At 48.7% G+C, this 14200-nt stretch overlaps 1 protein-coding gene across 2 annotated transcripts in view; it reads left to right on the forward strand.

Annotated features, from left to right (window-relative positions):
• Window positions 1-577: 577 nt before the first annotated feature.
• The window catches only part of LIMA1 (LIM domain and actin binding 1), a 93459-nt gene continuing 79836 nt past the window's right edge, over window positions 578-14200 (forward strand). The window contains exon 1 of one of the 2 annotated variants that reach the window (XM_084751461.1): window positions 578-693. The gene's annotated coding sequence lies outside the window, so the exon portion shown is untranslated. Of the gene's footprint in view, window positions 694-1347; window positions 1459-14200 lie in introns of those variants that run through there. The other variant, XM_084751462.1, reaches the window with a different exon arrangement.

Consider the following 14200-nt stretch of genomic DNA (forward strand, 5'->3'; position numbering starts at 1 on the left):
GTTGGAGGCCAATCTCAGCTAGATCAGATGACCACGCCCCAACCCCCAACTCAGTCTCAAAAAAATAAAGGAAAACCTCCAGTTGTTTAAAAAGAAAAGAAAAGAAAAGAAACAAACCACAGCTCTTGGAGAACTTGGACAGCACCTGCTTTCTTCCAGTCTTTTCTTTCCACGAGGTCAAATGAGGTCCACTAAGCTGAGGTGACTTGATGCTAGTCTGAGCCAGGCCTCACTGGCAGCTCTTTGCAGCACGGGCCATGGCCTCTTGGAAAGCACCTCTGCACAGAATTTACCGGGACAGCACCAGGAACCTCCCAGAAATTGCACTTAGGCCTGCTTGATTCTCAGAGAGAGTTAGGGTGAGCCAGGGATGGCAGGACCCGGTGAGAGGCAGACACCGGAGCCACGCCTCTCGCCACGCCCCCGCTGCTAGGGCGACGCTACGGTCACGAGTTGAACACGCCGCCGGGAGCGAGCACGCTCGCCGGGAGGCCGCTCGGGAGGCAGGAGGCGTGCGCGCCCCCGCGGCAGGGGGCGTGGCCTGGGTGGGCCGTGGTCTGGAGAGGGGCGTGGCCGCGGGGCGGGGCGGGGCCGCGGAGCTGTAGGTGCTGCCGCCGGGACGCGACAGGTGCGCTGGGCAGAGCGCGGAGACGGTGGCCGTGCAACACCGAGCGCCGATCGCTTTCTATTCGGGTAAGAACCTCCTCTCCCCGCGTCCTCCGCAGCCGCCATGTGCGCCGAGACCCCGGCCGCGCCCCGCACTCTGTCTCCGCGCCTTCTGCGGCGCAGGGGGCGGGAGGATCTCCTCCCGAGGGGGTCGGCGGTGGAGGAGCCTTCCACTCTCCGCCCTCCCACTGGGAAGTGCGCGGGGATCAGCCTCCGCCGCCCAGGCCCCTGGTCTCTCCCGCGGGATGGAGGGAAAATGGCAATTCATCAGAAGTCAAAACTCCCTCTCAGGAAGATAACCCAGCAGCTGTTTCGTACTTCACGATCCCTCTCCAGTTTTTCTCCCTTCGGTTCCTCCAGAGGAACTCGAGCTAAGACTTGACACCCTTCCGAGCAGTGCTGAAGAGAACCGAGCAGTCCCCGCTTGCCGCGTCCTTCCCAAATCGCTACCATTTACTTGAGCAGGGACCCATAGCTCACTCCCATCCGGAGGTGTTAATATTAGGTAACTGTACACCCTGGCCACACACACTAAAGCTTGAAGTTGTGGGTGCTAGGAGCGAACCAGCTGGCGCCCGTCCTGGCCTCCTTATTGGTGCTCACAACAATGAGTTTAGCTGATCCTGGTGAGAGATACTGGCCTGCTATTGTCTTGCAATTAATTCCAGCTTTCAAAAATCTGCCTAATCCAAATGGCTCTGTTGACTTTACATGTTAGCCAAACGCTCTGAGGTTATCAGTTTTTTAAGGCAGTGCCCCTTGGAGGAGAGGTCGTCTTTTGCACCTAAGTGGGTAAGTGGGATACTTTTTAATCTGCGTAGTCACTGGTACAAATACGCATTCCAGTTAGAGTCTACAACCGGTTTTTCAGAGTTCCTGTGTATCAAGTGTGATGATGTTTAGTCCACCTTCAAAAAACTGTAAAGTTGGCAGAGTAGTTTTTCCTTCTTTTCTATTTCTTCTTCTTCTTCCTCCTCCTCCTCCTCCAGACTGGCCGATATGCAACTGCCTCTGCAACTTGGACTAAAGGCGTGCTCCACCGTACCTGGCCGTGTGTGTGTGTGTGTGTGTGTGTGTGTGTGTGTGTGTGTGTGTGTGTGTGTGTGTACAGCGCATCGTGGCAGGCATGTGGAGGGTGGAGGTCAGGGGACAGCTTACAGGAGCTGGTTCTCTCTACCTTGAGATTTGAGGTTCAAACTCTGGTCATCAGGCTTCTGCAGCAAATGTTTTCACCTGCTGAGCCATCTTGAAGGGCTTTTTTTGTTTCTTTCTTTCTTTCTTTCTTTCTTTCTTTCTTTTACTTTTTTACACTTATTTGTTGTCTGTGTGTGTACATGCCATGACATGGGTGTTGTATGTAGGTCAGAAGACCATGTGGGAATCTGTTCTTTTCTCCCACAACATAGGTTCTGGGGATTGAACTCCAGGTGTCAAGCTTTGTGGCAAGCACCTTTTTTACCTCATGAGCCATCTTGCCAGTCTAGAAAAGTCCCCCCCCCCCTTTTTTAAATAATTTATTTATTTTTTTATTTTACGTGCATTGATGTTTTGCCTGCATGTATGTCTGTGTGAGGGTGTCAGATTTTGGAGTTATAGACAGTTGTGAGCTGCCATGTGGGTGCTGGGAATTGAACCCAGGTCCTCTAGAAGAGCAGTCAGTGCTCTCAGCCGCTGAGCCATCTTTCCAGCCCCAAGTTTCCCCCTTTTTAAAGGTCTGTACACACAGATATTTGCATTGATAGAATAACATAATATGGTGCTAAATTATGTCAGGAATTTGGGGGCAGATGAATATATATATTAGTGACTTTTATGTCAGTTCTTTTGTGGATTCAAAATTCCAAAAGTCCCTGCTCTTTTTCAGAGCTTGCAGTTAAATGGGTTAAGCAGCACCACGGATACACCTTATAGCATTGGTGAACTCACTCGCTGTTTTGGTATTTCTTCTCTCTCTGCGCCGAGCCCCGGGAAAACTCCCAAGTGCCTTCCTTGAGTATGAAACTCCGGGGCATGTCATGCTAAGGAAGCACTCCCCAATGCCACATATTTAGACTGCATGTATTTCTTGCCTTGTCTTTGGTCAGTCAACTCTACAGCCTTGGAAAATGGGGTTTGCACCTGTTTGATTCTTTATCGATTCAGTAAGCAGTCAACGGGGCTGGTTTCTGCCGTGGCGTGTTGTCAGGTAGTCCCTGAATTGTGTGTGGAGTCTGTTGGCAACGTTAGTCAAGTGGTGCCATTTTGTAAAAATTACCTCATTGTATAAGTTTGTTTAACTTGGTCCATTCAGGCTTTGTTCCTGGCTCTAGTTAAAGGTGGAGCCGAGTTTCAGCCTAATAATTCTAGGAAGAGAAAGCTTCAGAAATGAAAACAGTTCTATTAACAGCAGAGACACTTCTCGCTGCTTAGAAAGACTCTTTAGATGCCTTGTTTTGAGTCTGGGTGTAGCTCTGTGGTAGAGAGTGAGTTTAGCGTGGGTGAGAGCCCACGGTCAAGTCCCAGCACACACGGACACACAGAATATAAAGTAGGTCTTGTCTATTGCCAGTTAGGGAAACAGGCCAGAGAGTTTGAAGATCTGATGATCTGAAGGTTGCGGTAGCCTTTGAAAACTCTTTATTTGACCTGCGGGCTTTTTGCTGTTGTTCTGAGTTTTTTGGAGACTATGTCTCATGGGGCTCAGGCTAGCTTCAGGTTGCTATGTAGCAGAAGCTGGACTTGAACTCCCAGATCTCCGGCCTCCATTCTCTGTGTGCTGGCATCACAGGTGCGCACCACCGCTCCCAACTGTTTAACAATGCCCTAATATACAAGGGATGCCCATGATGCACGCGGTTCCTCTCATAACCGCGTGTGGTGGTTTTACTCGGCAGTTTGAGCCATGGCACTTAATGGGGGTACTTCTTCAACATTGGTTGTGCCTCCCTTGTGCCCTGAAAAGCATTTCCTGATGGAAGGCCTGGTAAAGGCATCAGGCTTATTCGTGTGCCTTATGTATCTTAAATATCTACAAATGTTTATTGGAGTGTTTTCAAATATAATTTTGATTTTTCTCGTGGTTTTACCAATCAACCGTAATCAGGTATAGTTACCTTTAAAATTCTGTGCCAGAGTCTTATCAAATACATACACACAGAGAGAGAAATGTCAAGTATGGGCAGTCACCAGGCATCTTCGACGTAGATGACTAACTCACTACACCCTGGGGGCAAAAGTTGTCACTGTTTAAGTTCAAAGTGAAACTAGATCCCAAGGTGTCCCTTTGTTTTAGTTTTAAATTAAGTTTAGTGTGTGTGTGTGTGTGTGTGTGTGTGTGTGTGTGTGTGGCACGCCTGTGGTGAGAGTCTGCTCTCTTCCTTGGTGCAGGTCAGGAGGATGGATAGGCTGTCAGGCTTGACGGCAGGTGGCGAGACACCAAGCTGGGCGCAGGTCTCCAAGCTTCCTTTATTCCCTATTTCTACATGGTAGATGCCTTTCCTTTAAATGGAATGGTGCTCATTCTGCTCACCTTTGTCTCTAGGATAATCTCTGCAGAGACAGGTGGATCGATGTGAGTTCGAGGCCAGCCTGGTCTACAAAGTGAGTCCAGGACTGTCTCTAAAAACAAACAAACAAAAAACAGACAAACAAACAAACAAACCAAACTTAGGTGCCCAAAGAGGCCAGAAGCACCAGATCTCCGGGAATTACAGGAGGTTTCAAGCTGCCTGATGTGTGTCCTGGGATCGGATCGTGCGTCTTCTGGAAGAATGTAAGTGCTCATAACCACTGAGCCATCTCTCCAGTCCCTGACACTGAAATTATTGCTTGAATGAAGACTTCTTTTTATTAAAGGGAGGAGGTCTCACTCAAGAAACAATCCATCAGCCAGCATGGCAAATGACTTCTTGTCACTTTAAAATGTTCAGGGGTGGGGGAGGGAATGGTCTGTTCCCAGCATCCCTATTGGGATGGTCACACAACCACCTGTAACTCCAGCTCCAGAGGATCTGATGCCTGCTTCTAGAGAGTGCCCGCACACAAAGAGCATAAACTCAGATAGACTCATACACACAAATAAAAGTTAATTTTTAAAAATTAGTAACTGCACATGTCCACTTCTAAGACATTAGTTGGTACAGTAGCATTATTTTTTACATCCTTTTGATTTTCTTTTAGAATTAGTTTACATTTGTTTGTTTGTTTGGGACAGGCTTCCACTGTGTAGCCCTTGCTGGCCTGGAACTCACTATGAAGACCAGGCTGGTCTTGAACCCAAAGATCCTCCTGCCTTTGCCCTATGCCGGGATTAAAGCAATGGTTCTCAACCTGTGGGTCACAACCCCTCTTGGAGGTCGAATGAGCTTTTCACAGGGGTCACCTAAGACTACCAGGAAACACAGATATTTACGTTACGATTCATAACAGTAGTAGACTTACAGTTATGAAGTAGCAACAAAAATATTTTCATGGCTGAGTCACCGCAACACAAGGAGCATTGAAGGGCCGCAGCATTAGGAAGGTTGAGGACACTGAGTTGGAGGCTTGCAGTGTAGTTCAGGCTGGCTTGGAACTCATGATCTTATTGCCTTTTGCCTGGGATGCAAGATTGTAATTGCATGTAGAGAGCTGAGGCAGGAGGATTGCTAGGAGTTTGAGGTAAGCCTGAGCTACAGAATGAGTTGAAGGCCAGCCCTGTGCTACCTGAGGAAACCCTGACTCAAAAGGAACTAAAAGGCTAAAGAGATGGCTCAGAGGTTAAGAGCACTAGCTGCTCTTCCAAAGGTTATGAGTACAATTCCCAGCAATTGTGGCTCACAACCATCTATAATGAGATCTGGTGCCCTCTTCTGGCAAGCAGGTGTACATGCATGCAGAACACTATACATAATAAATAAGTAAATAAATATTTAAAAAAAAAAAAGTACTCACACAGAGGAGCTGGGTTCTCTTCCTGGCACCCACGGCAGCTCACAACTGTCCATAACCTCAATTCCAGGGGTTCCATCATCACAGGCTGGCCTCTCTGGGCACCAGACACATACATGGTACACACGTGGGTACTTACAACCAAGTAGAACACTTATATACATCAAATATTTTTTTTTTTAAAGAAAGAACCAAACACAAAAACTGGATGTGGTGGTTTGTGGCTTCAGTCTCAGCACCACAGGGTGGAGGGTGGTCAGGTGGAAGGTGGTCAGGTGTGGAAGGTGGTCAGGTGTGGAGTATGGTCAGGAGGAAGGTGGTCAGGAAGAAAGTGGTCAGGTGGAGGGTGGTCAGGTGTGGAGGATGGTCAGGTGGAAGGTGGTCAGGAGGAAGGTGGTCAGGAGGAAGGTGGTCAGGTGTGGAAGGTGGTCAGGTGAGGAAGGTGGTCAGGAGGAAGGTGGTCAGGAGGAAGGTGGTCAGGAAAAAGGTGGTCAGGAGGAAGGTGGTCAGGAGGAAGGTGGTCAGGAGGAAGGTGGTCAGGAGGAAGGTGGTCAGGAGGAAGGTGGGCAGGAGGGAGGTGGTCAGGAGGAAGGTGGTCAGGTGTGGAAGGTGGTCAGGGGGAAGGTGGTCAGGAGGAAGGTGGTCAGGAGGAAGGTGGTCAGGAGGAAGGTGGTCAGGAAAAAGGTGGTCAGGAGGAAGGTGGTCAGGTGGAAGGTGGTCAGGAGGAAGGTGGTCAGGAGGAAGGTGGTCAGGAGGAAGGTGGTCAGGTGGAAGGTGGTCAGGAGGAAGGTGGTCAGGAGGAAGGTGGTCAGGAGGAAGGTGGTCAGGAGGGAGGTGGTCAGGAAAAAGGTGGTCAGGAGGAAGGTGGTCAGGAGGAAGGTGGTCAGGAGGAAGGTGGTCAGGAGGAAGGTGGTCAGGAGCAAGTTGGTCAGGTGGAAGGTGGTCAGGGGGAAGGTGGTCAGGGGGAAGGTGGTCAGGGGGAAGGTGGTCAGGGGGAAGGTGGTCAGGAGGAAGGTGGTCAGGAGGAAGGTGGTCAGGAGGAAGGTGGTCAGGAGGAAGGTGGTCAGGAGGAAGGTGGTCAGGAGGAAGGTGGTCAGGAGGAAGGTGATCAGGAGGAAGGTGGTCAGGTGGAAGGTGGTCAGGTGTGGAAGGTGGTCAGGAGGAAGGTGGTCAGGAGGAAGGTGGTCAGGAGGAAGGTGGTCAGGTGGAAGGTGGTCAGGAGGAAGGTGGTCAGGAGGAAGGTGGTCAGGAGGAAGGTGGTCAGGAGGAAGGTGGTCAGGAGGAAGGTGGTCAGGTGGAAGGTGGTCAGGAGGAAGGTGGTCAGGAGGAAGGTGGTCAGGAGGAAGGTGGTCAGGAGGAAGGTGGTCACGTGGACAGTGGTCAGAGATAATTAGTTTCTTGAAGTTGCTCTCTGATCTGCACAGATGCCCTGTGGTAACTCAACGTCCTGCACACACACTTTTTTTCTTAACGTATGAGTTGTTTATCTGGCACTATGTAAGTAAAAACATGTACCTTGCTGGGGCGGGGACTGTAGGGAGTGTGTGGTGTGTGTTGGAGGGTGGCACACACCTTTAATCCCAGCACTCCAGGAGGCAGAGGCAGGCGGATTGCTGTGAGTTCGAAGCCAGCCTGGTCTACAAAGTGAGTCCAGGACAGCCAAGGCTACACAGAGAAACCCTGTCTCAAAAAACCAAAAACCAAAACCAAGCAAACAAAAAACAAAAAAACAAAGTTTGAAGCCGGGCGTGGTGGCGCACGCCTTTAATCCCAGCACTTGGGAGGCAGAGGCAGGCGGATCGTGAGTTCGAGGCCAGCCTGGACTACAAAGTGAGTCCAGGACCATCAAGGCTACACAGAGAAACCCTGTCTCAAAAAACCAAAACCAAAAACAAAAACAAAAAAAACCCAAAGTTTGAAATTTGAGCCTGTCTGTCTGGACATAATATACTATGATTTCTCCCTAAGGCCCTGTCACTGGCTTCCTTGCTACCTCTAAGCAGCAATGATAATACTATTAACAATAATAAATTAAAAAAGCAACCGTAAGACTAGGCCTCATGTCACCCAGGCTGGCCTAGAACTCCTGATTCTCCTGCCTCCGCCTCCCAAGTGCTGAGGTTGCAGGGCTTAGCATAGCAGTGCGCTCATCTTTAATGCCCTGGGCTGAGCCAGGCTTGGTGATGTAGATCTGTATCCCTAGCTCCTCTAGGGGCCTACAGAGGCAGAGGGAGGCGGCAAGTTCAAGGCCACCCTGAGCTACAAAGTGCATACAAGGCCTGCCTGGGCAGCTGGTGAGATGACCTCAGAATAATGAGTAAAGAGGGCTGGGGAGGCAGCTCAGCAGAGAAAGTGCTTCTTCCTCCCAAGCCTTGTTTCCGTTAGAGTCACTGTCGCTGTGATGAAACACCACGTCCAAAAGCCAGTTGGGGAGGAAAGGGTTAATTTGGCCTCCTATTGCCTGCTGTGGTGTGAGTGCCCAGCAGCTGTTTGCATCTTTGGTGATGATGACTGAATGTTACTTTGTAAAGGTTTTCTAACTTGGTAGGCGTGGTTGACTAAGTTTGTACAGATCACAGATTGCATCGCCCTGGCCTGCTTGTCTTTCTTTCCTTGGTTTCAGACTGAGCGTTTGTCACACACACATTTCCATTTCCTTCCTTTATTTGGTCTTTTTGTTGTTGTTGTTGTTGTTGTTGTTGTTTGTTCCTGGATCTTTCATTTATTTGGAGTGTTGAGGCCATGGGGCCGGGGGATAGGCTTTCAGACCAAACGGAATGAGTGGGTTGACTTTTATTTTATTTTATTTTATTTATTTATTTATTTTTGGTGGTTTTTCCAGACAAGGTTTCTCTGTGTAACCCTGGCTGTCCTGGACTCCCTTTGTAGACCAAGCTGGCCTCTGCCTCCCGAGTGCTGGGATTAAAGGCATGGCGGTGAGGTGGGTTGGAAAAGTGGTTAAGTGTTAGCAGTTGAGGTTGAGGTATGGTAAGTGCCCTGTGGGGACAGAGCTGGTGATCCAGGAAGCAGCAGAGCGCTGTCACCCGCCCACAGGTGATCTTGGACAAGTCACTTATTGACTCAGAGTATGAGTAAAAGGAAAGGGCTGGGCTGTGGATCCCAAAGTCCACTCTGTAGAGCTGCAGTTAGCAGCACGTTCTGGAGTTACTTGTCCTGTCCCTACCCTGGTCACCGTTTTAGACTGAGCGGATGCAGTAAAGGCGGTTTCCCCTGGACTGGCAAGGCTTAATGGACCCCGGACATAATTGTTTTAGCCCGTTAACTTTCAGGACTGTAGAAGTCAAAATAAAAATGGGTGCAGCGCTTTTAGGTCCGCCTGTGGACCAGCCCTTGGGAACCTCATAAAGTGAGGAGAGCCCTGGTGGCCTGTTGCACAAGCCCGGTCCTATCTGCTGGCTGTGATCCAGGCCTCACCCTGGCGAGAAGGCTTATGTTGCAGTGGAGATTTGGACGATACCTGCTGTTCCATGTAGAAGCCGTTCTTAGGATTTTCTTTGCCATTTGTAGAAGCTCAGTTTTAGAAGGTTTGCTCTTTGAGCTGAGCAGATTGTTTATGCCTGTAATGCCTACATTTGACTGAGATGAGGATTGTGAGTTCAAGGACAGCCAGGGCTATTAGAAGAACTAAAAAAAAAAAAAATACAAAAGAAACTTAAAAAAAATAGATAAGATAAATATTCATTTTTATTTCCATCTTATTTTTGTTTTATTTTTGTGTATGTGTGCAAGTGAGCCACAGTGCACACACATGGAGGTCAGAGGACAACTTTCTTTCTTTCTTTTCATTTTTTGAGACGGGGTTTCTGTGTGTAGCCCTCGCTGGCCTTGAATCCGGAGATCTGCCTGTGTGTGTGCTAGGAGCAAAGGTGCGAGTACCACCGCCTGGCTAGAGGAGCCAGCTTTGGCTATTGGGCTTTTTCCGGCAGACACTTTCATGCACTGGGCCATCTTGCCAGTAGTAGGAGATATATATATATATATATATATATATATATATTCAATATATATATATTGAATGTATATATATATACATATATACATATATATACACACATATATACATATATATGTATATATATATACATTCTATATATATATTGAATGTATGTGTGTCTGAGTATATGACCAAGGAAGTCCAAGAGGAGTGGGCCCCCTGAAGCTGGAGTTCCATGCAGTTGAGAGCTGCCTGATGTGGGCACTGAGTCTTGAACCCATGTCCTCTGCAAGGACACTATGTGCTCTTAGCCACTGAGCCATCATCTCTCCAGGCCCTCGTTTGTTTTTTCTGGCCTGGAATTCACTGTGTGTATATAGCCCATTAGTGATCATGGCTCCCATGGGTCTCCTAACAGATTTATTTATTTATTATTTTTGCCAGAGCCCTTGAGTGACCCTTAAAGTTGGCTTCAGACTTTTCCTTTTCAGTCCAGCAGGGTTGTCATCAAAACAAAGAAACAAGTCAAGAGTATGGATTTTCAGAGTCTGCACTCCTGGGTTAGCTGCTCACAGACTGCCTGGGGCTGGGGGAAAGTGGGTCCAGGGTCCCACCTAGATCTCTTTGGGGGATCGGTGTAGGAAGGGGGAGTTTTAACTGTTCTTCGCGAGTCACACACACACACTTCAGGGAGCCAGTACCCAAGGAGACTGTCGATGTTTCAGTACATGTTCTTCAAGATGCCCCCAGCACATTCTTCCAGGCTTTATCTCTCCACACTACCCACCCTCCTGGCGCCGCAGCAACTCACTGATTCAGTGTTTCCTGGACCCGCCCAGTTCCCTTCCTGCCTCGGTGCCTTTGCTCGGGCAGTTCCCACAGCCTCCAACTGCTCCCTCCTCATTCCCAAAGAGCCCCGTATCCCTCACGATTCCAAATAAAATGTGAGTTTTAAGAATACTAACAAAGCACCGGGCGTGGTGGCACACGGCTTTAATCCCAGCACTCAGGAGGCAGAGGCAGGCGGATGGCTGTGAGTGCAAGGCCAGCCTGGTCTACCAAGCAAGTCCAGGACAGCCAGAGCTACACAGAGAAACCTTGTCTCGAAAAACCAAAAAAAAAAAAAAAAAAAAAAAAAAAAAAAGAATACTAACAAAGCGTATTCTAGTATTGATTCTCAAATCAGCGGCTTTCCTTTTATTTTTCCTTCATTTCCTGCCTTTACACTTGCTGGGTCATAGCTTCCTTGTAAGATTACAGGCACCGTACACAGGAGGCTTTTTTTTTTCATTGTAGCTATAAAGCACATACTGAGCAATCCAATACTCATAAGATATATCTGATCTCGCACCCACCGTATTATATAGCAGTTAAAGTCCCTCACGATTGCTGATAAATGTTTAATCTGGCTGCCGCTCATCTCTTCGTCTTCGCCTTCTCGTGCTTCCGTCTCTGCTCACTCCCCAGCAATTTTATTCCTGCCTCAGGGCCTTTGCATTTGTCCTACCCGTGGCCGATTTCTCCTCCCCCTGGCTTGCCTGGCCTCTGTCCGCCTCCCCCGGCCCCCTGCCCGTGTCCGCCCCTCACTCTGCATTCCGCTCAAAAGTCCCTCCTTGGAAGTCCCTCTCTAGCCACTGTGAAGTCCCTGCCCCTTGCGTTGTTACTCCCGCGTGTGGGCATCTGCGCCAGTCACATCCCCAGCAGATGGAAAGTTCGTGAGAAGAGAGGCCTTGCCTGTCATTGTTGACTCAGCCTCAGCCCCTGCCCGGCCTATGGAAAGAGCTCGGTAAATATTTGGTGGGTGAATGAATAAGCTCTGAAGATAGACTTCTCGTTTTAACAAGTCTCGTGTGGGTTTTGCAGTCCAAAGAGGTGTGGCATTATCTTTTAAATGGACAACAGCCCTAGTAGCTCCGTGTGGGTTCACATCAGGTGGCTCTCTCTGAGGATTTCTGGCAGACAAAGGCCTGGGTACAGTGGCAGCTGGGATTTGGTTCCGTCTGGGTGCAGATTTCCAAGGTGATCCCAGGACCAGGGTACTTGCAGAGTTGCCACTGGGAGAGAAGTGTTTGTTTTGTTTTTAAAACAGGGTTTCTCTGTGTAGCTCTGGCTGTGCAGGAACTCGCTCTGTAGACCAGGCTGGCCTTGAACTCAAGGATCCCCCTGCCTCTGTCTCTGGAGTGCTGGGATAAAGGTGTGCGCCGCCGTCACTGCCTGTTCTCTTATTACCCTTTCGTACCTGGAAGCCAGCTGGTAAGTTCCTCAGGAACCAGCAGGCTTCTGTGTTCTTCTCAGGGAAGAAGCGATCTAGAACCCTCCAGGAGTGATGAAGTTCTGTTCCTTCTACTTCCCTGAGATGAGACCGCTTAGAAACACTTCTCAACCATAGCTTTGGATTCGGTTTGCTCGCTAACCTCTAATTAAACCAGACAGTACAGCAAATTCTTCCCCTTCTTCCTTTTCTCTGTCTCTTTGTGGTTGTTTTGAACTAGGATTCACTGTCTGGCCCACACTGGCCTTGAACTCACAACTGTCCTGCTCAGTCTTTCTGGTCCTGGGATCACGGCTGTGACCCATCACGCTTCAGATAAGCAATTGCTTCCAGCCTTTTCCTGTCTTCATGACTGGAAGGCCTGGCTTTATACCGGCTTCAGATTTTATTTCATGAATGCCTTTCATTGCAAAGGTGAAGTTTTCAAAGTGCTTTTTTGCTTCTTTGCTCTCACAGCACCCTCAGAACATTCTGTGTCCTCTAATAGCTGGCGTTTAAACGACAAGATTAAAACTCATTCGGGCTGGGCGTGGTGGCGCATGCCTTTAATCCCAGCACTCGGGAGGCAGAGGCAGGCGGATCCCTGTGAGTTCGAGGCCAGCCTGGTCTACAAAGCGAGTCCAGGACAGCCAAGGCTACATAGAGAAACCCTGTCTCGAAAAACCAAAAAAAACAAAACAAAAAAAACAAAACAAAAAAAACCTCATTCGGGGCTGGAGAGGTGGCTCAGAGGTTAAGAGCACTGGCTGATCTTCCAGAGGTCCTGGGTTCAATTCCCGGCAACCACATGGTGGCTCACAGCCGTCTCTAAAGATGCCCTCTACTGCCCTGCAGGTGCACATGCAGACAGAACATTGCTTACATAACAATAAATAAATCTTAAACAAACAAACAAACCATTCTGGGGTTAAAGCTCTGGCCGTGCAAACATAAGAACCTCAGTTTGGATTCTCAGAACCCGTATAAAGCCTCGGTGCTTCTTCTGTAACCCCCATGCTCCTGTGACGAGATGGGGGGCAGAGACAAGAGTCTCTGGGAGCTGGTGGCCAGCTAGCCTGGCGTAAGCTGTAGAAAAAAACACACAAAGCCAAGAATCCCTGCCTCAAAGAAGGTGGAAAGTGAAGATGGAGATCCGAGACTGATCACATGGTGAACAGCCGTACACGCAGGCCAAACTTCCGTACCCATAAAAGGAGGGGAAAGAGGACAAAAATAAAACATCGATGCTAATATATTTGTGATCGATCCTTCAGAAACAAGGCCCGTAGCACCATTCCTGGGAGCTGCCCCATGTTACTGCTTCTGGGGCTGTGTGGTTTGAAGGCTCCTTCCAGGAACACCTGGCTGTCTGCAGGCGTGGCTGAAGCAGTGTCCTGTGCTAGCTAGCTCTCAGTGTCTCAGGAAGGCTGGGGGCCTAGCTTCAGGACAGTCACATTTCTGTGAGCCTGTTTAATGCTCCTGCCTGAAGGAATTGTCTCGCCGATCTGAACTGGCTCCTCAGATTGAGCAAGCTCTTTTAAAAAAAAAATCATCTAAAATTTCTAATGAGAATAAATGAAGCCCTGGCTGTCCTGGAACTCACTTCCGTAGGACAAACAATACAGAGGCAGGCCTGCCTTTCCTCCCAGGAGCTGGCACTAAAGTGTGTGCCACCTCCCCCAGCTGACTGTTTTGTCTCAATTAAGCATTTCATTGGCAAAACCTATGAGCATGTGATTTCCAGACAGTTTGGCTTGTTTTTGTTTTTTTGAGACAGGGTTTCTCTGCGTAGCTCTGGCTGTCCTAGAACTCTCTATATAGACCAGGCTGGCCTTGAAATCAGAGATCCCCCTGCCTCTGCCTCCCGAGTGCTGTGATTAAAGGCGTGCGCCACTGCCAGGTACAAGATACTCGGTTATGTGGTAGGACCTTGTTGGGCGCTGTAGGATAGTGCCTGTGCAGCGCTGTGTTTGTTCCCTGTGCTGTGCCACACACTGTGAGATGCAGCTGATGTTCATGTCCGCAGAAGAGCAAAGGTTAAAGGAGAAACAAACTATAGAGAGGGGAAAAAAGATGTGACTAGCCTTGTCAACTGTTCATTTCCGTTCTATTTCTTTGTGTGTGTGTTTTTGTTTTGGTTTGGTTTTTGGTTTTTCAAGACAGAGTTTCTCTGTGTAGCCCTGGCTGTCCTGGACTCGCTTTGTAGACCAGGCTAGCCTCAAACTCACAGCGATCTGCCTGCCTCTGCCTCCCGAGTGCTGGAATTAAAGCCTTGGCTTCCGTTCTATTTCTAGTCAACTATACTTTCTTCCAATTTCATCTTAAATTTGAAATTATTGGCATAATCTCTTTTTCTGGCAACTTCTCTTACTATATGTTTAAAAAAAACAACAAATACAAACAAACAAACAAAAGAACAC

The sequence above is a fragment of the Acomys minous genome, assembly GCF_964271855.1.
Source record: "Acomys minous genome assembly, chromosome: 12".
Lineage (NCBI taxonomy): Eukaryota > Metazoa > Chordata > Mammalia > Rodentia > Muridae > Acomys > Acomys minous.